This window comes from Chiloscyllium plagiosum, unplaced genomic scaffold (assembly GCF_037043375.1).
Source record: "Chiloscyllium plagiosum isolate Xiang-an unplaced genomic scaffold, Cpla_swu_hap1 HiC_scaffold_33, whole genome shotgun sequence".
NCBI classification, from domain to species: Eukaryota; Metazoa; Chordata; class Chondrichthyes; order Orectolobiformes; family Hemiscylliidae; genus Chiloscyllium; species Chiloscyllium plagiosum.
Window position 1 is genome coordinate 1,055,163 of NW_028270171.1, and position 21,007 is coordinate 1,076,169.

The 21,007-nt window shown below is 39.9% G+C and overlaps 1 protein-coding gene across 4 annotated transcripts in view; it reads left to right on the plus strand.

Annotated features, from left to right (window-relative positions):
• Positions 1 to 456: 456 nt before the first annotated feature.
• LOC122542064 (transcriptional enhancer factor TEF-1-like) overlaps positions 457 to 21,007 on the plus strand; it is an 87,773-nt gene continuing 67,222 nt past the window's right edge. For 2 of the 4 annotated variants that reach the window (XM_087978149.1, XM_087978151.1), the window contains exon 1: positions 457 to 522. The gene's annotated coding sequence lies outside the window, so the exon portion shown is untranslated. Of the gene's footprint in view, positions 523 to 750; positions 867 to 21,007 lie in introns of all 4 variants that reach the window. The other 2 variants (XM_043679353.2, XM_087978150.1) reach the window with 2 other exon arrangements.

Consider the following 21,007-nt stretch of genomic DNA (forward strand, 5'->3'; position numbering starts at 1 on the left):
TGATTACACTTCAATGTTACTTAATTGTAAAGGTTTTTGAAAAGCGTTATGTAAATGCAGGTATTATTTTAGAGCAACCTGAAAAACTCTACGCCTAAATTCGCACATTCAGAAGTAAAATTCAGAGTGCAGCGCTTGTGTTATTCCCATTCAATCTTAAATCTCTCCAAAATTGACATGATACTCTCTCATGCTCATTAGGATAATTGATTTCCGTTATGAGCTCCTTCGCCCCCCACTAGCGTTGTTAAGGAGTTCCAAACCTAAGTTCCCTCTGACCAGTGTCCATGAAGCACGCAGCTCCTCCTCCTCCTCCTGCACTGACTGACTCATCGCGTTAATTTCATTCCAGCCGCTCATTCCTGAAATTTTTCCTGAACCTGTCACCAGTCTAGTTTCCAAAATACTCCATCTCCAAAAATCCAACTTGGAATGAAAGCTGCAGACAGCCCCCCCCCCCCCCCCCCCCAAAGCGGTCAGCTTGAACCGGTTACCGATGAACTGCCTCTGCATTGAGTAAAGGTAAGTTTGGGTCAATTGAAACTTTTCTGGTTGCCGGTTGTTGTTTTTCTGTGACAAAGGCAGAAATGTGGCAGGCTGGGCATCGCTCTCATTTCTGACATTTTTGTGCCTGAACTTCCGCATTTCAGAGAAATCCCAGACTCTCTTAACCTTAAATCTTGATTATTAATTATTTTAATAATAAAGACTTGACTCTTTACTTAAAACTCATCATATTCTTGCATTTAGGAAGAGGAAGCAAAACGCGTTTGTTCACAACAGATTTTTTTTAAAAAAAACAAAGGATTGTGGAAACCAGCCCGGCATCCGAGATTGGTAACTCCACAAATATTTCCGATTTGTAGGTAACTTCTGTTTTATTTTAAATGACTAAAATATTTAAAGTGTATTATTGTATACCGGTCCGCGAGGGGTGGGGAAAGCTGGCGAAGCGAAATCTGAGCCGCCAATGCGGTGGGAATGTTCCTCCTTCGAGCGCAAACAACAGAAAAACTTATTAAAACTTACCCGGTACTTTTGCAAATGTCAGAATGTGTGTGTAGACAGTGTACAAAGTTGTATTCCTGACACGATGGCTATGCAAATAGTTCTCTTCATCTAAGATCTATGCTTGTGGATATTGGTCAACTAGTTTTATAAACGATTAGCAGGTCTTTTAAAAACAAAAAAATCCTTGTGAATATTCTTTCAAGAACTTTAATTGGCTCAAGATCTCTAATTTAAGTTTATTTTAATTTTTCTTTGTTTGAATTCAAATGCAACTAAATGTAATAAATACTTGGTTGGAAATGATCTGTGCTCTGATTCTAAATACCCGTCCTTCTCTCTGCCCTGCATGGATCAGATTTCTCAACTAATTTGTTGAATTGTCTTTGCATCAGCTTCACCTTGTCTTTAACAAGCCATTGTACTAAAGAACAATCACAGTTAAATGCCAAATAATAGGTATTTAAACAAATATATCCATGCTGATTTGTCTCTTGACATACTATCCCTGTTGTTTCATCCCTCAGATAGTGATGCTTCATTATTTAAATTGTAATCTGGGCATTCTCTTACTACAGCAATGTGGAATATTGAGTCACTCATTGCCAATCCACAAGCTGCTCTTATTTGCTTCCATTTTCTCCACTTGTCTTTGGAAGATGCAGTTCAGTGGATGACGGTTTTTCTCCACTACCTCTCTCAAGCATTATCTTAGTGTGTGCTAGTAAATGAATTACAAACTATTTGACTGTAGGCACTATCACAGCCAATAATATTCATACAACCCTTCTATCAGAAATTATTGGAAAATGAGCAGTATGATGTTCAATGTAGACGTGTGAGGTTATCCCTCTTGGACTGAAAAAGGAAAGATCAGAGTACTTTCTAGATGGAATGAAGTTAAATATAATGGCTGTGCAAAGAGACTTGGGTGTTCAGGTGCCTAGATTTTTAAAGATTAGTAAATGTGATAATTAGAGTATGAGAGAAAAACCTGGTGTTACAGTTTTATAGGTATTTTTAAAAAGGAAAATAGTTAAGTGAATTTTTGGCCTGTGTAAAGTGAGTCTGGGGAATTGTTAATGGAAAACATTAAGATGTAAGATGAATTGAGTGGGCATTTTACCTTCAGTGTAAAGGATACAAATAACATTCAAAAATGGCTGTAGATCAGGAAAGAAATAGTTAACGTTTCTGGTCCAGTGATGCTCTTTCAGAATCGGAAATTTTAATTTGCCAGGGAAGGACTGGAGCTTTGGGAAGTAAATACTGATATCTTGAAAAGAGTTCATATTACCAAAAGGGCTGTGCTGGAGATCTCCAAATGCATAAAGATGGGTAGATCCCTGGGACCTAATCAGGTGTTTCTCAGAACATTGTGGGAAGCTAAGGAAGAAATTGCTGCGCCCCTTGCTGAGATATTTGTATCACCGATAGCCATGGGTGAGGTGATTGAAGACTGGAGATTGGCTAATGTGGTGCCATTATTTAAGACAGGCTGTAAGAAAAAGTCAGGGATCTATAGACTGGTGAGCCTTGCTTCAGTGATGGGTAAGTTGTTGGAGGGGATTCTGAAGGACAGGATTTACATGCCTTTGGAAAGGCAAGGACTGATTTAGGGATAGTCAACATGGCTTTGTGCCTGGGAAACTGTGCCTCAATGATTGAGGGCAGAGTAGTAGATGTGATCTATATGGACTTCAGTAAGGCATTTGACAAGATTCCTCAGGGTAGACTGGTTAGCAAGGTTATATCACATGGAATAAAGGGAGAACTAGCCATTTGAATACAGAACTGGCTCAAAGGTAGAAGTTGGTGGAGGGTTGCTTTTCAGGCTGGAGGCCTGTGACCAGCAGTGTGCCACTAGGATTGGTGGGTCCACTGTTTTCTTTTTTTCCGGTAATGATTTGGACCTGAACTTAAGAGGTATAGTTAGTAAGTTTGCAGATGATATCAAATTTGGAGGTATAGTGGACAGCAGAGAAGGTTACCTTAGATTACAATGGGATCTTGATCAGATGGGCCAAGGGGTGGCAGATGGAGTTTAATTTAGAATGCAAGGTGCTACATTTTGGAAAGGCAAATCAGGGCTGGACTTGCAGGTTCATAGTTCCTTGAAAGTAGAGTCGCAGGTAGAAAGGATGATGAAAATGGTTTGCTTGCCTTTATTGGATGTGCATTGAGTATAGAGTAGAATAGACTTATAGGAAAGATGTGAAACTTGAAAGGATTCAGAAAATTTACAAGGATGTTGCCAAGTTTGGAGGATTTGAGCTGTAGGGAGAGTTGAATAGGCTAGGGCTGTTTTCCCTGGAGCGTCGGAGGCTGAGGGGTGATCTTAGAGGTTTATAAAATCATGAGGGGCATGGATAGGATAAATAGACATGGTCTTTTCCCCAGATGGGGGAGTCCAGAACTAGAGGGCATAGGTTTACGGTGAGAGGGGAAAGATATAAGAGACCTACGGGGCAACGTTTTCATGCAGAGGGTGGAATGAGCTGCCAGAGGATGTGGCGGAGGCTGGTACAAATGCAACATTTAAAAGGCACCTGGATGGGTATATGAATAGGAAGGGTTTGGAGGCTTATGAGGCAGGTGCTGGCAGGTGGGACTAGATTGGGTTGGGATATCTGGTTGGTATGGACAAGTTGGACTGAAGGGTCTGTTTCCATGCTGTACATCTCTGACTCTATCTCTGCATGATGAGAGATTGCAAAGCTCTATAATGCAGAGGGATAATGGTATCCCAGTGCATGAGTGGGAAAACATGAGAATACAGCAAGTACACCAGACGAAAAGTGCCATCAGCCCCTTGAGTCTGTTCCATCATTCAATGAGATTACTGATTTGTAGCCTAACGCCATATAGGTGACTTTGGCGCATAATGCTTAATGTAGAGAACAGAAACAGACTGTTCAGACCAAACTGGTCCATGGTGCCCAGTCAGCTAGTTCCAATTGCTCACATCTGGTCCATATCCCTCTTAAACTCTTCCCGTCCATGCTCCTATCCAAATGAGTTTTGAACATTGCTATTGTACCTGCCTCAGCCACTTTCTCTGGCAGCCCATTCTATATGTGAGCTACTGTCTGCTTGAAGAAGTTGCCCCTCAGGTCCTTCTTAAATCCTTCCCCTCACACCCTTAAACTTATGCCCTCTAGTTTTCCCGATCCCTGGGAAAAAGACTATATGCATTCATCCATTCTATGCCATGATTTTAAACAGCTCAGTCACTTCTCAGTCTCCTATGTTCCAAGCAATAAAGTCCTATCCTGGCAAACCTCTCCCTGTAATTCAGGCCAACTAGTCCTGGCAACATCCTTGTAAATCCTCTTTGCACTCTTTCCAGTTTAACTGTCTTTCCTATACAGGGTGGCCAAAACTGTACACAATACTTCTTCTAAGTGAGTATTCACCAATGTTTTATACAACTGTAACATAATGTCCCAACTCTTATACTGAATGCCTCAATTGATGAAGACCAGCATGCTAAATGCCTTCACCCTGTCTACCTGTAACATTACTTTTGAAGAACCATGTATCTGTACTTGTGGAACAGAGAGACCTAGGAATACAACACTCCTCAAGACCTTACCATTTACTGTATAAGTCCTACCTTGGTTTGACTTTCCAATTACAGAACTTTAAAGTGTGTAGACAAAAAATTGCATCATTATTATTACACAGTTAGAATTTCAAGACAAAATTTCAGCAGCATTGATTTCATGGAAAAAAACCCAACAAGCTTTAAAAGCATCATAATAAATAAACAGGTTAAGAAATAATGGCAGGTGAAATAATACTTCCAAAAGGATTCAATGTCAGAAGATAGGCCAGATCTAACACGGAATTAGTCATTTTGGAGAAAAGTTCTTGAAATACAGAATTGCTTCAAAATTCAACACTTAAGTCTGACGCTGACCAAAGCAACACACTATTGCATCCAGCATGCTAAGAATTAGTGTCAGTGCTATAGAACAACAAAGCTTTACAAGTGCCCAGCTATGACAAAAGAATGCTACCCAGTGAAAAGCCAATTGTTTACTCATAAAGAAAAAGCTTGATGTGGTTGGATTTCTTCCTTTAGAAAATATACCCAGTGCATTCCAAGGGGAAAATGGGGTCCAATTGATTTCAAATTTGACAAAGCATATTTCAATGATCAGCTTGGTAATTTTGAGCTTGATACAAGCATGAGTCTCTCTCTTATCAAATCAAATACCATGGCTGGAGGAGCAAAAGACACAACCTATAGAATCATTTTCAACATTGCAGGTATATTACACGCAACACTACAGTATAAAGTGTCAAACTGAGGAGGATGCTATATCATTTATAATCAGGAAGCTTCCCCCTTAAGCAACAAAGTGAGTTTTGCCATCAGTCTTTTCAAACAAATAAGACAACTGGAGGTGCATTAGGATAGGTTCTTCTTCTTGAGGGGATGCTGAGTCATTCATTGGATTGGACAAACCCAACTCTGAATACAGCATCAAACTTTCAGAGTTCCCTACAGACCAGAGTTGTCCGTCTGGATTTGAAAATCATAGTTTGCTTTTTAAGGGTGAAAGAGGAAAGCCAGAGAATTAAACACCAGTTAGCCTAACATCTGTGGTGGGGAAAATGTTGAAGTTTTATAACTGAAGATGTGTAACTGAGCACCACAAAATTTTCAGTTAAATGTTCACTGAGAACTAGCATGGATTAATGATGGGTAGGTCATGCCTGACAAACCTCATTAAACTTTTTTGAAGTGTTGACTACAGTCGTAGGATCTTTAAAGATCAAAGAGGTGGTCTTTGTGTTGAACCACAGGAGATGGGAGAGATAATAAATGTATGTCTATGAATGTTTATAAGGACTTTCACAAGGCATTTGATAAAGTCTCAGAAGAGACTATTAACTAAGATAGAAGCCTATGGAGCTGAGGGTAAACTGCTGACGTGACTGGGAAATTCATTGAATGGCAGACTACAGAAAGTAGGGATAATGGGTAGGTACTCAAATTGGTGGGATGTGACCAGTGATGTCACACATGAATCTATTACAGCCTTAATTATTCACTAGTTATTAATAACTTGGACAATGGCATAGAAAGTCATATCTCCAGGTTTGCTGATGACAAACAGTTAGGTGGTGTTGTAGACAAAGGAATACTCGGTCTAGTTAAATAGGTAAAACTGTGGCAGATGGAGCTCAATGTAGACAAATGTGAGGTTATTCATCTTGGACTGAAAAAGGAAAGATCAGGGTACTTTCGAGATGATATGAAGTTTAATATAATGGCTGCCCAAAGAGATTTGGGCGTTTGGGTGCATATATTTTTAAGATGCGTGATGCAGAAAATAATGAAGAAGGCTAATTGATTGCTGACCTTTAAACTCCAAACATCTGGATATAAGGATGCAGAAGTTATGCTTCAAATAAACAAAACCATGGTTAAAACCCTACTTGAAGTACTAGAGCAATCAGAGTACCACAATTTAGGAAGGATATATTGGCCTTGTAGGTTTATAAGAATGTCAGAGTCATACAGCGTGGAAAAACAAGCTCTTCTGTCCAGCCAGTCCGTGCTGACCTGTTTCCGCATTAAACTAGTCCCACCTGCCTGCACTTGGCCCATATCCCTTCAAATGTTTTTTATTCATGTACTTATCTAAATGTCATTTAAACATTGTAACTGTACCTGTATCCATCACTTCCACTCATGAACCACTCTGTTTAAAAATAAAGTTGCCCCCATGTCTTTTTAAAAATCTTTCTCCTCATCTTTTAAAACTATGCCCCCCCCCCCAGTTTTGAAATCCCTCATCCTAGGGAAAAGACAACTGCCATTCACCTTATTTATACCCCTTATGATTTTATAAACCTCGATAAGGTCACCCATCAAATTCCTAAGCTCCAGTGGAAAGTATCCCAGTCTATTCAACCTCTCCTTATAACTCAAAACCTCCATTCTTGCAACATCCTAGTAAATCTTTTCTGAACCTTCTCCTAATTAATAATATCCTTCCTATAACAGGGTGACCAGAACTGGACGCATTATTCCAGCAGAGACCTCACCAACATCCTGTACAACTTCAATATGACACCCCAAGCCCTATGGTCAAAGGACTCGGCAATTAATGCAAGCATGCTAAACACCGCCTTAACCACCCTGTCTATCTGTGACACAAACTTCAAAGAATTATGTACCTGAACCCTTAAGTGTCTCTGATCTACAACACTATCCAAGGCCCTATTTTTAATTGTATAAATCCTGCCCTTGTTTGTTTTATCAAAATGCAATAACTCGCATTTATCCAAATTAACCTCCTGTCTGCTATTCCACTGTCCGTTGACCCATTTGATCTTTTTTTGTAATCTTTGATACTGTTCTTCATTGTCCACTATACCACCAATTTTGGGGTCATCTACAAATTTACTGACTATGCCTTCTATATTCTTATCTAAATCATTTATACAAATGACAAATAAAAGTAGACCCAGTACCAAGGGTGTGGAACACCACTGGTCACAAGCTTCCAGTCAAAGAAACAACCCTTCACCACCACTGTCTCTTGCCATTAAGCCAATTTTATACAGTATCCAATTGGCAAACTCACTCTGAATCCCACGAGATCTAATTTTACTAATTAATCTGCCATGTGAAACTTTGCCAAGTAAACCATGTCTATCGCTCTGCCTTCATCAATCTTCTTGGTTACTTCCTCAAAAAACACAATCGAGTTTGTGAAACACAAGTTCCCTCACACACAACCATGCTGACTATCCTCAATCATTGCTTGCCTCTCCAAATGCCTATAAATCCTATCTTTCTGATTCGGTTCCACCAACTTCCTACCACCAAATTCGGACTCTCAGGTCTATAGTTCCCAGGCTTCTCTTTACCTCCTTCCTTAAACAAAGGCAGAACGTTAGCCACTCCAGTCCTCTGGCACCTCACCCATAGTTATAGATGATACAAATATTTCTGCAAAAGGTCTCTCAATTTCCTCCCTAACTTCCCACAAAATCCTGGGATACACTAGATCAGGTCCTTTTTATTTTTTCTAAGACCTCCCCACTACTACTCCTGCAATGTGAACCTCAATATTTATTCCTAAATTCTTTAGCCTCCATTTCTTTCTCCACAGTAAAAGCTTATGTAAAATATTCATTTAATGTCTCTCCCATTTTTTGAGGTTCAACACAACCATGACCTCTTGAGTTTAAGGGCCCGTCTCTCTCTAGTTGCTTTCTTGTACTTTGTAGAATCTCCTTTTAGGTTATCCTTGACTTTATCTGCCAAGGCTATTTCATTCTCTCTTTGCCTTCCTAATCTCCCTCTTAAGAATGCTCCTACATTTCAAGAGATTCATTTGCTATCTGGACTTCAGGATTAAGTTATGAAGACAGATTATGGAAATTAAACTTGTTTTCTCCAGAATTTAGAAGGTTATGAGGTGATCTGATCAAAGTCTTCAAGATATTAACAGGAAAAGACAGGTTAGATAAAGATAAACTGTTTCCACTGTTTGGAGATTCTGGGACTAGGGGCATAGTCTGGGCGTCAAAGGCCAGACCATATAGGAGACCCTATTAGGAAGGATGTCTACACCCAAACTGTGCTGGCGGTTTGGGACTCTTTCATAAATGGCAGTGGATGGTGGATCAAGTACTAGTTTTAAATTAGAAATGGATCACCTTTTCTGTTAAGCGAAGGTATTGAGCGATATGAGCCAAAGGTTAGACCACAAATCAGCAATGGTCTCATTAAATGGCAGAACAGACTGATGGTGCTGAATGGCCTACCTCTATTCCTATGCAACAAGATATGACTAATATGTGGTAGCCATATGTCAAAATGAGTGATTTTTACGTTTTGAGAGAAATAAGAGCGTAACAAAGATGATACTACAAAACAAAACTTAGATGGGCGGCACGATGGCTCAGTGGTTAGCACTACTGCCTCACAGCACCAGGGGCCGGAGTTCGATTCCTGCCTCCGGTGACTGTGCAAACTCCACCCAGACACACTCCCTGTGTCTGTGTGGGTTTCCTCCGGGTGCTCCGGTTTCCTCCCACAATCCAAAGATGTGCTGTTCAGGTGAATTGCCCATAGTGTTAGGTGCATTAGTCGAGGTAAATATAGGGTGGGTTACTCTTCAGAGGGTCGGTGTGGATTTGTTGGGGCGACGTGCCTGTTTCCATACTGTAGGGAATCTAATCCATTATAGAGAAATGAGTGTATGAAAACAAAGCTGGCTAAAGTGAATTGGCAAATTTAGATAAAAGGATAGGTTAATAGAGATGCAGTGGCAGGTATTCAAGGTGATATTTCACAATACAAAGCACAGCTACATTTCAAAGAGTAATAAAAATTCCAAGAAATGGACCCACTTTTTTGGTAAATTAGAAACTTTAAAGATAGTAACAATCTTCCTTTTTTAAACAAAGTACATAATTCTCCTATGGTAGTAGGTCAGAAGACTGGATAGAATATAAAATCAACAAAACTGACCAAAAAGAGGATAGAAAATTCCAGTAGAAGTGAAAGCTGGCCAATTTTTTTTTTTAGAAGGAGGGTCTAAAAGTATTTAGTTAATAAGGTGAGCAGTGGTCCCACAAAAAGTGAGACTGGACAATTGATTATAGAAATGGCAGATTAATTGAACAGATTTTGCATTAGTCGTCTTATGCTGTGACAAATCTCCGGAGCAGGCGAGACTTTAACCTGGATTTTTTGGCTCCGAGGTAGGTGCACTATACCACAAGAGGCCCACTCTTAGAGTCATATGGATGTACAGCATGGAAACAGGCCCTTCGGTCCAATTTGTCCATGCTGACCTGATATTCTAAATTAATCTAGTCCTATTTGCCAGCATTTGGCCCATATTGTTCTAAACCATTCCTATTAGTATAGCATCCAATTAAATGTTGTAATTGTACCAACCTCCTCCACTTTCTTTGGCAGCTCATTCCATACATGCACTACCCTCTGGAAAACGTTGCCCCTTAGGTCTGTTCTAAATTTTTCCCCTCTCGTCCTAAAGCTATGCCCCCTTGTTTTGAACTCCCCTCACCCATTGAAAAGACCTTTATGTATTTACCCTATTTATGCACGTCATGATTTTATATGCTTCTATAAGATCACCCCTCTGTGTCTGACGCTCCAGGGAAAACTGCCCCAGCCTATTCAGCGTCTCCCTATACCTCAAACCCTCCAACCCTGGCAACTTCCTTGTAAATTTTTTCTGAACCCTTTCAAGTTTCACAACACTCTTCCAATAGGAGGGAGACCAGAATTGCACACAGTATTCCAAACGTGGCCTAACCAGTGTGCTGTACAGCAGCAACATGACCTCCCAACTCCTACACTTCATGCACTGACCAATTAAGGAAGGCATCCCAAACGCTGCCTTCACCCTATTTATCTGTGACTCCACTTTCATGATAGAAAATACAAGTAACATCCCAGCAGTTGAAATGGAAAGAAGGGAGGAAGTCGGAAAACACACAATCATCTAGGAAATGATATGGAGTAAATTGTTGGGGCTGCAGGCTGACAGAAACATGGGTCCAGATGGACTTAAGATCCTAGGATAAAAGAAAATGGCTAGTGAGATAGTGAATGCATTGGTTTTAATTTTCCAAAACTTGATTTGTAGATAGTTCCATTAGATTGGAAGATAATAAATGTTATTCCTTTATCTTTAAAGAAAGAGAGAAATAGCAAAAAAATGACAGACCATTAGAGCTTAATAACAGTCATAGGGATAATGTCATAACTTATTATGAAAAAAGTTATAACTGGGCACTTGGATAAGTTCGAGATAATCAGGCAGAATCAACATGACTTTGCAGAAGAGAAATCATGTTGGCCAATCTGTTAGAGTTCTTTGAGGCAATACAGGCTGTTTGGTGGGGAACTGGTGGGCATGCTGTACTTATTTGATGTGGAAAATAAAAGCTTATGGTGTAAGGGATAGCATCTTGGCATGGATGAAATTTTCTCTGGCTAAGAGGAAATGGTGGCTAAAGTCTTTTTTAGTTGTAAGATGTAATGAGTAGTGTACTGCAGGGATCCATGCTGAATCGCTACTGTTTTCTATTTATATAAATGACTTGGATGATGGGATTGTTGCCAAATCTGCTGATCATACAAGGATAGTTAGGAAAGTAAGTTGTGAAGAAGACGCATGGAGGTTATGAAAAGATAGGTTATGAGTCGGCAAAAATATAGCAAATGGAGCGTAATACATGAAAATGAAATTCTTCAATTTGGCAGGAAAAGTGAAAAAACAGTATATTATCTAAATGGTGAGGGCTCTGAGGTGCAGAGGCATCTGGATATCCTAGTGCATGAATCATAAGATTTAATATGCAGGTATAGCAAGAAATTAAGAAAACTGAATGAATATTGCCATTTATCATGGGAGTTGAACTCAGCAAGTAAGGAGGTTATGCTTCAGTTATACAGGATACTGATGGACTGCATTTAGATTACTGTGTATGGCATTAGTCACCTTAGTTAGGGAAAGATGTGAATATACTGGAGGAAGATCAGAGACAACTAGCCCTGGGAATGAAGAAAGGTTGGACAGGCTAAAATTGAATCTACCAGAGTATAGAGTCAGAGGTAACTTTTTTTTATTAAAAGATGCAAGGTCCTGCGGATTTTGACAGGGTAGGTGTGGAGATTGATGCCTGTGTGGAATCTAGAGCTAGGGTCCCCGTTTAAATGCCATTCCTTCACCACTTTTTCAGGAATGGCATCCTTGAATATTTTTAAGGCAGAGATAGATGGATTCTTAACTTTTCACCCTTTTATTTATCAAGGTGGTGGGGACATAGATTTGTTTTGCAGTTAGATCAGCTATGATTCTCCTTCTAGAATGATGGAGGAGCCTGATGGGACTTCTGTTCCTAGTTTGTATGTTCATGTGAGGTGTGCCTACGAGACCAAATATCTGCAGAGGAAGCTATAAACTGTGACAGACACACTGTTCAGAGTGACTATCAACTGTCATAGAATGACTGAGCAATTCTTGAAGTGATTGAATTATTTACTCAGGCCTCATCGAACCACTGGCAAGGAATCTAAAACTGGCTCAATCAAATAAAACTGTAACAAAAGAGCAGAGAATGTGCTGTCATTTAGCGACATTGTGTTCAAGGCTGACCAGATCAAAGCCTCGTCTGCTGGTCATGAAGAATTACTTTTAGCATTGATAACATTTCACAATTGTTGATGATTTGCTGGTGTTTAATGAAAGGCTGATATTACCAACTTCGTTGTTGGTCGGTATCCGAGACAAGCACACGTGGGCATTACCAAATACAAAGCCTAGACGCGGGTGTCAGTATATTGGTCAGGGATCTCAAAGGAAATTGCTCTCATCACTGGTGCAATTTGGACTATCGACAGACTTAGCAGAGAGAGATGCTATGTTTCACCACCAAACCACTGAAGCAAATGAGAATTGATCTGTTTGTTCAATGGATGGTTTTGATTATTGCTGTTGACTATTTTTCACGGTAGATGTAGGCTAAAAACATGTTATCCTCCACCACTATAGAAGCAGTTGTCAGGATCTTGCCTGAAATTTTCCCTATATATGGGATCCCTGACATGGTTGTGTCAGAAATTGGACCGCAGTTTGCCCAAAAATATTTCTGCCAGTTTGCAGCCACTTTAGATTTGGACATGTAACCAGCTCGCTGAGATACATACAGCATAATGAGGAAGCCGAATGTGGGGTCCAGACAGACAAGTCTCTTTTGAAGGAAAATGCTGACTTTTTTACAATATTGTTTAAATTACCCAGCCATCCCCATTCCAGTTTGGTTTATTGCCATCAGAATTGCTCAAGATATGAAAACTGGAGAGTCTATTCCCTATCCGATCAAGGAGGTACTATAGCTGAGACCATGGGACTATATAAAAATGTTTGCCAAAATAAAAAAAAAAGTCTTAACCAGTCAGCAGGCTGCTAACAACAACATGTTTCATTTGCATGATGGCTACCGCACTTGGGCATAGGGCAGCAGGTGTAGATAAGAGACCCCAATAGCAATGGGACAGATATCCCAAGATTCGATTGACGAGCAATGATCATATGTTGTCCATAGATGACTTGAAAAAAGTTCTGGGATTTGCATATTAATCAATTGAAACTTATATCCCCATTCTAAGTGATTAAAGACTTAACAGCAATCTAGGTTTGTCCAACACATCACGTCAGTTGTATGACACTTTGATCTTTTACTACAAATTCTGTCTCCTATGATCCTGCCCCACTTGACAAAGGCGCAGTGCTCTGAAAGCTTGTACTTTTGAATAAACCTGTTGGATTATAACCTGGTGTTGTCTGAATAATAAATCAAATCAGTCATTCAACACTTGGGGGTGAACCCAGTGAACAATGTCATAATGGTGATGATTTGCAGATCAATACAGTCAAGATCAGAATTGAGGCTACAATCCACAATCCAAAGAACTACCAATCTTCTAAGTTGGAAGACTATGCATTCTGGAAGATGTGTGAAACCTCCAGACTGTCTGAATTTTTGAAGTCACAGACTTGTGCAGACAGTGTGTGGAAGGTCAGGCAGTGATTACCGTAGAAATGGATAAAACCATTAACTTTTATAAATTTTAATTATGGGTTTTTTAAAAAACTTGAAATCTTATGTTAACATGGCTTTGGAAGATTTGATGTTGAAATTGCATTAAGCTCCATTTAGTCTATGGGTAGAATCTTGGGGAATTGCACACAAAAGCACTAGGATCAGGAGTAGGCCGTCTCCCCCTTCTAGCCTGCTCTTCCATTCAATAAGATCATGGCTGATCATTTTGTGGCCTCAGCTCCAATAATGCACCCTCTCACATAACCCTTAATTCCTTTACTGTTCAAAAAATTATCTATCTTTGCTTTAAAAACATTCAATGAGGAAGCCTCAACTACTACATTGGGCAGGGAATTCCAAAGGTTTACAACCCTCTGGATGAAGAAGTTCCTTCTCAATTCAGGCCTAAATCTGTTCTGCCTAATTTTGAGGTTATGCCCTCTTGTACTATTTTCACCCACCAGCGGAAACATTCTCTCTACTTCTACCTTCTGTATTTCCCTTCGTAATTTTATGTTTCTATAAGATCCTCCCTCATTCTTCTAAGGTTCAATGGAGACAGACATGTTATCTGTGGCACCTGATAGTCTTGTAATTATGTCTAATGTGACAAAGTAATTTCTATCAATTTTGTTATGCAATAACCTGCTCTTGTTAAATAAATTTGATGATTTGGAGATGCCGGTGTTGGACTGGGGTGTACAAAGTTAAAAATCACACAACACCAGGTTATAGTCCAACAGGTTTAATTGGAAGCACACTAGCTTTCGGAGCGTCGCTCCTTCATCAGGTGGCTGTGGAGGATTGTGCCTTACAATTGTGTTCTCCATAACCACCTGATGAAGGAACAACACTCTGAAAGCTAATGTTTCCAATTAAACCTGTTGGACTATAAACTTATTACGTAAAGGCATTTTCTTTTTAAAAGGGGTAAAAACAATGACTGCAGATGCTGGAAACCAGATTCTGGATTAGAGTGGTGCTGGAAAAGCACAGCAGTTCAGGCAGCATCCGAGGAGCAAGAAAATCGATGTTTCAGGCAAAAGCCCTTCATTCCTGATGAAGGGCTTTTGCCCGAAACATCGGTTTTCCTGCTCCTCGGATGCTGCCTGAACTGCTGTGCTTTTCCAGCACCACTCAAGTCTTAAAAAGAAAATGGATTAATCAGTGATCTGTGTGTGAAATGCCTCACTGAGAACACTGAAAATCAAGCTCACCTGTGCCCCCAACCCCCCAATTCCTGGAGTCATATCGAAAGGTAAAGATTTTATCAAAGTAGGCACATATTCTTCAGTTTAAATGTCTGCTTAGATCCAGGTGAACAGAAAACACAGACCAGGCTTTTGTACTTAACAAGAATTACTATTTTTTTTATAAACAAATAGATTCTAGCTACAGATTTAAAAATGTACTATGACATATAATGCTACTAGTTAAAGCTCTAAGCCTCTTTTAAATCTTCTATACACACGTGCACACAGAGACAGACTAACATTGATTTTATTGGTGTCAGGCCAAACTGAGAAGATGGCTTCTGTCCACAGAACTATTGGGTTCACTGAAGTGATCTTTAGTTTCCTGGACTTAGCATCTCTCTTCTTCAGGTATTCCTTGAAAGAGGGTCTGAGCAACCCCCGTTTGCAAATTAAGACTCTGCTTTAACTAGTTGCTTTTAATGAATAAACTGGCTTTATTCAGGCTTTAGGTTTTTTAGAGAGAAAGACCGACTCCACTTCCCCTTCAGAGGTGTGACAGCTACTGGCCATGTCATCTAACATTTTCTTCGTAAGAATGAAAAGGGAAATTGGTGGCACCATGGTCAACCACCCAGTGACCAATAACAAGGAAGCCCATTAACCTGCTCAGGAAAAGCAGTTTTCCTAGTTGACTATCCATCACTTTTCCCTGAAACCTTCCAAATCTTTTCCTTTTCAGGATTTGGAGATGCCGGTGTTGGACTGGGGTGTACAAAGTTAAAAATCACACAACACCAGGTTATAGTCCAACAGGTTTATTTGGAAGCACTAGTTTTCGGAGCGCTGCTCCTTCAGGTGGTTGTGGAGAATAAGATCATAAGACACAGAATTTATAGTAAAAGTTTAGTGTGATGTAACTGAAAAGGACCTGGATTGTTTAAGTCTCATCTTTTGGAATGAACATGTTGGTTTCAGTTCTTTCATGTGTAAATCGCAGAACATTTAAAAGTTACATTCTCAAGTGAACTTTAACTATTGGTGTCATGTCGGCCTCTCACGGACTTGTACCCTTTAACACACACAGATACACACACTCTCTCACAGACAGACACTCATAACCCTCACCCCACACACACGTTCGAGGGGTGAATTTGTAATTGCAGAATTACAGTTTACTTTGCTCAAAAACTGCATGAATCCATGTAAGATTCTGTAAATCTTACAGACAATGGTCAGACTGATTCTAATCTAAAAATTGGATTTACAGAATCTTACATGGATTCATGCAGTTTTTGAGCAAAGTAAACTGTAATTCTGCAATTACAAATTCACCCCTCATGTGTGTGGGGTGAGGGTTATGAGTGTCTGTCTGTCTGTGAGAGAGTGTGTGTGTGTGTGTGTGTGTGTGTGAAAGGGTACAAGTCCGTGAGAGGCCGACATGACATCAATAGTTAAAGTTCACTTGAGAATGTAACTTTTAAATGTTCTGCGATTTACACATGAAAGAACTGAAACCAACATGTTCATTCTAAAAGATGAGAGACTTAACAAACAATGCAGGTCTTTTTCAATATATAATTTCAGGTACATCACACAGTAAACTTTTTTTGCTATAAATACTGACTTATGATCTTGTACTCCACAACCACGTGATGAAGAAGCAGCCTCCAAAACCTTTCAAATAATTGTCTAATTCTCTCTTCAGAGCCACAGTTGAATCTGCATCAACCACACTAGTGCATTCCAGATACTCTCACTTGCTGCATTTTTCTAAAGGGTTTTCCTCATGTCACTGTCTCTTTGCTAATCACCTTCAGTTGTGTCCACTGGTTCTGGATAATTAGTGACAATTTAAACTAACAACATACGAGAGCTGAAAAGGAAACAACCTCTTCGGTCTTTCCTAATAGATGGAAGCTTTCAGTTCATCATTCCTGTAAATATTGCATCTGTTCCAGTAAATTGTCTGATACTACTGTTTGAAAGCTGTTATGTTTAAAAATGAATGGCAGCATGTGTTTATATCCGGCTCTCTGGTTTAGAAAGGCAGAATGATGGATGCATCCAACAATGGTGCCACGTGATCTTTTATATCCACCTGGCACCTCCAGACTGAAGTTTCACCTGAAAGACAGGACTCCAACAAAGCAGTGCTCCTTCACGACTGTGCTGGAATGTTAGCCTTTTTTGTATTCAAATCTTGGAGTAAGATTAAGACTAAAACATACAACCTTGTGATTCCGAGACACGTGCGCTATCAATTGAACCACAGCAGACAAAAAGTTTCTGGTGACCATGGGTAAAAAAAGGTTTCTGGATTGCATGGTGCTCTAACTATAACTTCTTTATTTACTACATAAAGACGGTGCTTAATTTTGTATTATTACGATTGAAAATAATATTTTTGTGTTCGTTGGTCTTTTAATCGAGAATATTTTGCAAGTTTGTAACAAATTGAAGTTTGTTTTTAATTGATTAAAGAACGCAAATGATACCAGCCGGCAGCTGTCAGCACGCGGTCCCAGCGCTGTTGAGTGACTTTGCTTGTTGTCAGCTTGCACTTTCCAGGCTGCACTTTGACTGTGCTCCAATTAAGATCTGCAACAGGTGGTGTTAGTCTGGGTTAGCAGCTGTTCAGAATGAGATGCTAAAGAAGGACTGCCTGTAAAAATAATTTCTTCACAATGCCCTTCGCTGCTATTCGGTTAGGCACCAGCTACACGTACCTTGTATCAGAACACACTCAGATGTGCTAAAACTGCTGATCACAACATCATTTGTTTAAGGGCCACCCATTTGTAGCTTGGGTTTCAACAAAGAGCAAAAGCAGATGTTTGAAAACTTCATTCTGTGCCCATTGTGAAGAGCCTTCAGAAGTATAACATTAGATTAGATTCTGTTTTAAAGTATCTGCTATTGAAAGAGTATTTTTAGGTTATAAACAGGCAGTTTTTCTATTATGCAGTGATCGCGTTCGTATGCAAGCCCGCATTATAGAAAAATTGCACTTTAGAAACAGCACTTGAAGTATTGGTGATGTAATCATGTTACAGCCAACACGTTTCAAAAATTTGCGCTTTGAAAACATGTCCCTAATTCTTCAACCACGTTACAGCGAACTCACATTAAGAAAACGCAAGTTATAGCAGAACCACCTGTAGTACCAGGGTGGCACACTAGTGGGAGCAGGTCTGGCATTCGAGTTAAGAACATTTTGAGTATACAAATTAGTGTAACAGTATTGAGGAGTTTTTGTTTAACCTTCCAGGATACTGTGATTCACTGGACAATCTCATTGTGCATATAAAGCATATGTCCTATAATCTATCCCTCCACCTCTGTACTGCACAATACAAAACTTTTACTGAAACAAACGTCCATTAACTTCGCAGGGTATTCATAGTCTCTAATACCAAAATCCAAATATGGCATCTGTTCCCTGAGTAATTGAGGATTTGTGCCACAATGTGTATTTATACAGCTCCTTTAATAGCATACAATGTTCCAACACACTTTTTGATCTTCACCCAGAGAGTAGTGGAAATCTGGAATGTATTGCCTGAGTGTAATTGAAGCAGGAAATCTCAACATTTTAAAAGTACTTGGATGAGTACTTGATGTCATAACATTCAAGGCTATGGGCTGAGTGCTACAAAGAAGGGTAGATTTTGTCAGTGCAAATGCGTTAGGCTGTGCTATATGATCCTAAGGAGTACAGGTGGGAAAATTTGAGTTATGGTCTCAATCAGATCAGCCAGGAAATTTAGTTAATGACTGCGCAGGCTCAGTGACTGAATGGTCTACTCTTCCTATTTCCTATCTTTTACATTGTTGAAACTAATTACCTCATTTTCCCTTTATTATACTCTATCTGCCATCTTGCTGCCAAGTCTTAATTTGTTTGACCCATTTGCACACTTTTGGCTGCGTTTTCCTGTAATGTCATAATCTCCAATGTCAGGAATGTTTGCAGGTCCCAAGCCCATTTATAGCCTCAGCATGTACCTGCCAGATTGGTGGGTTTTTTTTTAGACATCTTCCTGATTAATCACCTGCACCTTTTGCAGTCCATTTTAAGAACAGTGGATCATCCAGGGAAGCATTTGGCCCAAATGACAGCCCTACTGAGAGACGAGCACTGCTGGGAAAGAGAAAGATTTAGTGGGATAGTGCAAAATGGAAGTGCACACACAGGCCTCTGTTCAGTTGTGAAAATTATGGCAAAGTGCTATGAAGGGACCTTGAGATGAAAGGTTGTCCTTCCAGTGACAATTCTAGACACCAATAAGCACTGCAACCCCAATCTTGCCAATTAATTCTGCCATCCATAACCTTCTATGGAGTGTAGTAATTATCTCCAGAGGGAGTTCGATTCCTGAAGGACAGATTGGGATTTTGCAACTTAGAAAAGTTTATAGTGGAGAGAGAGAATGACTTTGGAGCCCCAATTAATTGAATTGTCTGACACTGGTCCTTTCCATGGTGCAGATTGCCAGTACCTGTGGCTGCTCACACTGGGAAAGTTGTCTGGAGGCAGCACCTGAGATCTGACCTGGAGAGATCTTGTTCCATTCCTGGTCTATCAGCCTCCAAACCCTGTCCCTGCCGCTTCCGGTTGTCAGTTTCAGCTGTCCGCTGTAGTGGCCGGTATATTGGGTCCAGGTCGATTGTTTGTTGATGGAGTTTGTGGATGAGTGCCAAGCTTCTAGGAATTCCCTGGCTGTTCTTTGTTTCGCTTGCCCTATAATGGTAGTGTTGTCCCAGTCAAATTCATGTTGCTTGTCGTCTACGTGTGTGGCTACTAGGGATAGCTGGTCGTGTCGTTTCGTGGCTAGTTGATGTTCGTGGATGCGGATTGTTAGCTGTCTTCCTGTTTGTCCTAACGATCCGCAACTACAGCGGACAACTGAAACTGACAACCGGAAGCGGCAGGGACAGGCCACTATAAATGCCGGAGGAAACACCACAGAAGTGCTTCACAGGAGGCTGCCAAGCACTGAGGATGTCACCTAGACAGGGGACGAAACGTTTGCAACAAAAACTTCCAGCTCGGCGAACAGAACCACAGCAACGAGCACCTGAGCTACAAATCTTCTCTCAAACCTTGAATGGTATAGTATAGGGAAACAAAGCCAGGTCAAAATGGAGTGTCTTCGGGAATTAAATGATGGGCAACTGAAAGTTTAGGATCATGTTTGAGCAGTAAACCAAAGTGTTCCAGATCTGGTCTTGCAATCTGTTCTACCTCCCCAATATACAGATGACTGCATTGAGTGGTGAATACAGCAAGCTGAACTGAAGACATTGCAAATAAATTGCTACTTCACCTGATAGGAATGTTTGGGCCTTGAACAGTGAGGGGGTTAAATAAAGAGAGATTCTTGATTAGTAAGGAAATCGAGCAATACAGGGAGAAGGCAGGAGAATAGGATTAAGAAACATTAGCCATGATTGACTGGCAGAGCAGATTTGGACCAAACTACCTAATTCTGCCTTATAAGAGAAGCTGAGCTGACAGACGTTGTATCTTGTAATCTCTGCCCTGATTGATTTTCATGATATATTATTTGAGGATATTATCTTGATTGGATTCCACAAACCTGCCTCCAGTCTACCTTTGCCAGATTGATTTTTCCACGATGATAGATTTAAGTTTATTGTCACTTTAGTACAGGGTACGAGAGTATAGTGAAAAGCGTACAATGTCACTATACACAGTACTATCTTCGGTAAAACATATCTAGGTACAGAATGCTTTAGTTACAGAAATAGCAAAATAAATAAACTAAAAGATAGTGTTAAGCACAAGTAGTGCTGAGACTGTTCCACATTTCTCTCTCAATTCTTCCTTTTGTGTTTCTCTCAGACGATATAATTCTTACAGCATTTGATAGTGCAATGATTTGGTTGTAATTGATGTGAATTCCATTCCCCTTTCATCATTAAAGTGAAATGCAGTAAAATGAAGGGCCCACTGAAAACACTATTGTATTGCTGCAGAAATTCTGAATGGGACAAATGTGCTGTTTTCAAGAAGCTGAATTCTTAAAATGTCAAAGTGGGTAGATAGGTAGAAAGTTGGAAGTTAGAACAGTGTTTTCACATTATTATCCTGTGAAATACAGAAGGGCTCATGAACAATTTAAGATTAGATGCTGAATTGTGAAATTACAAAATCTCTTGGAAGCTTG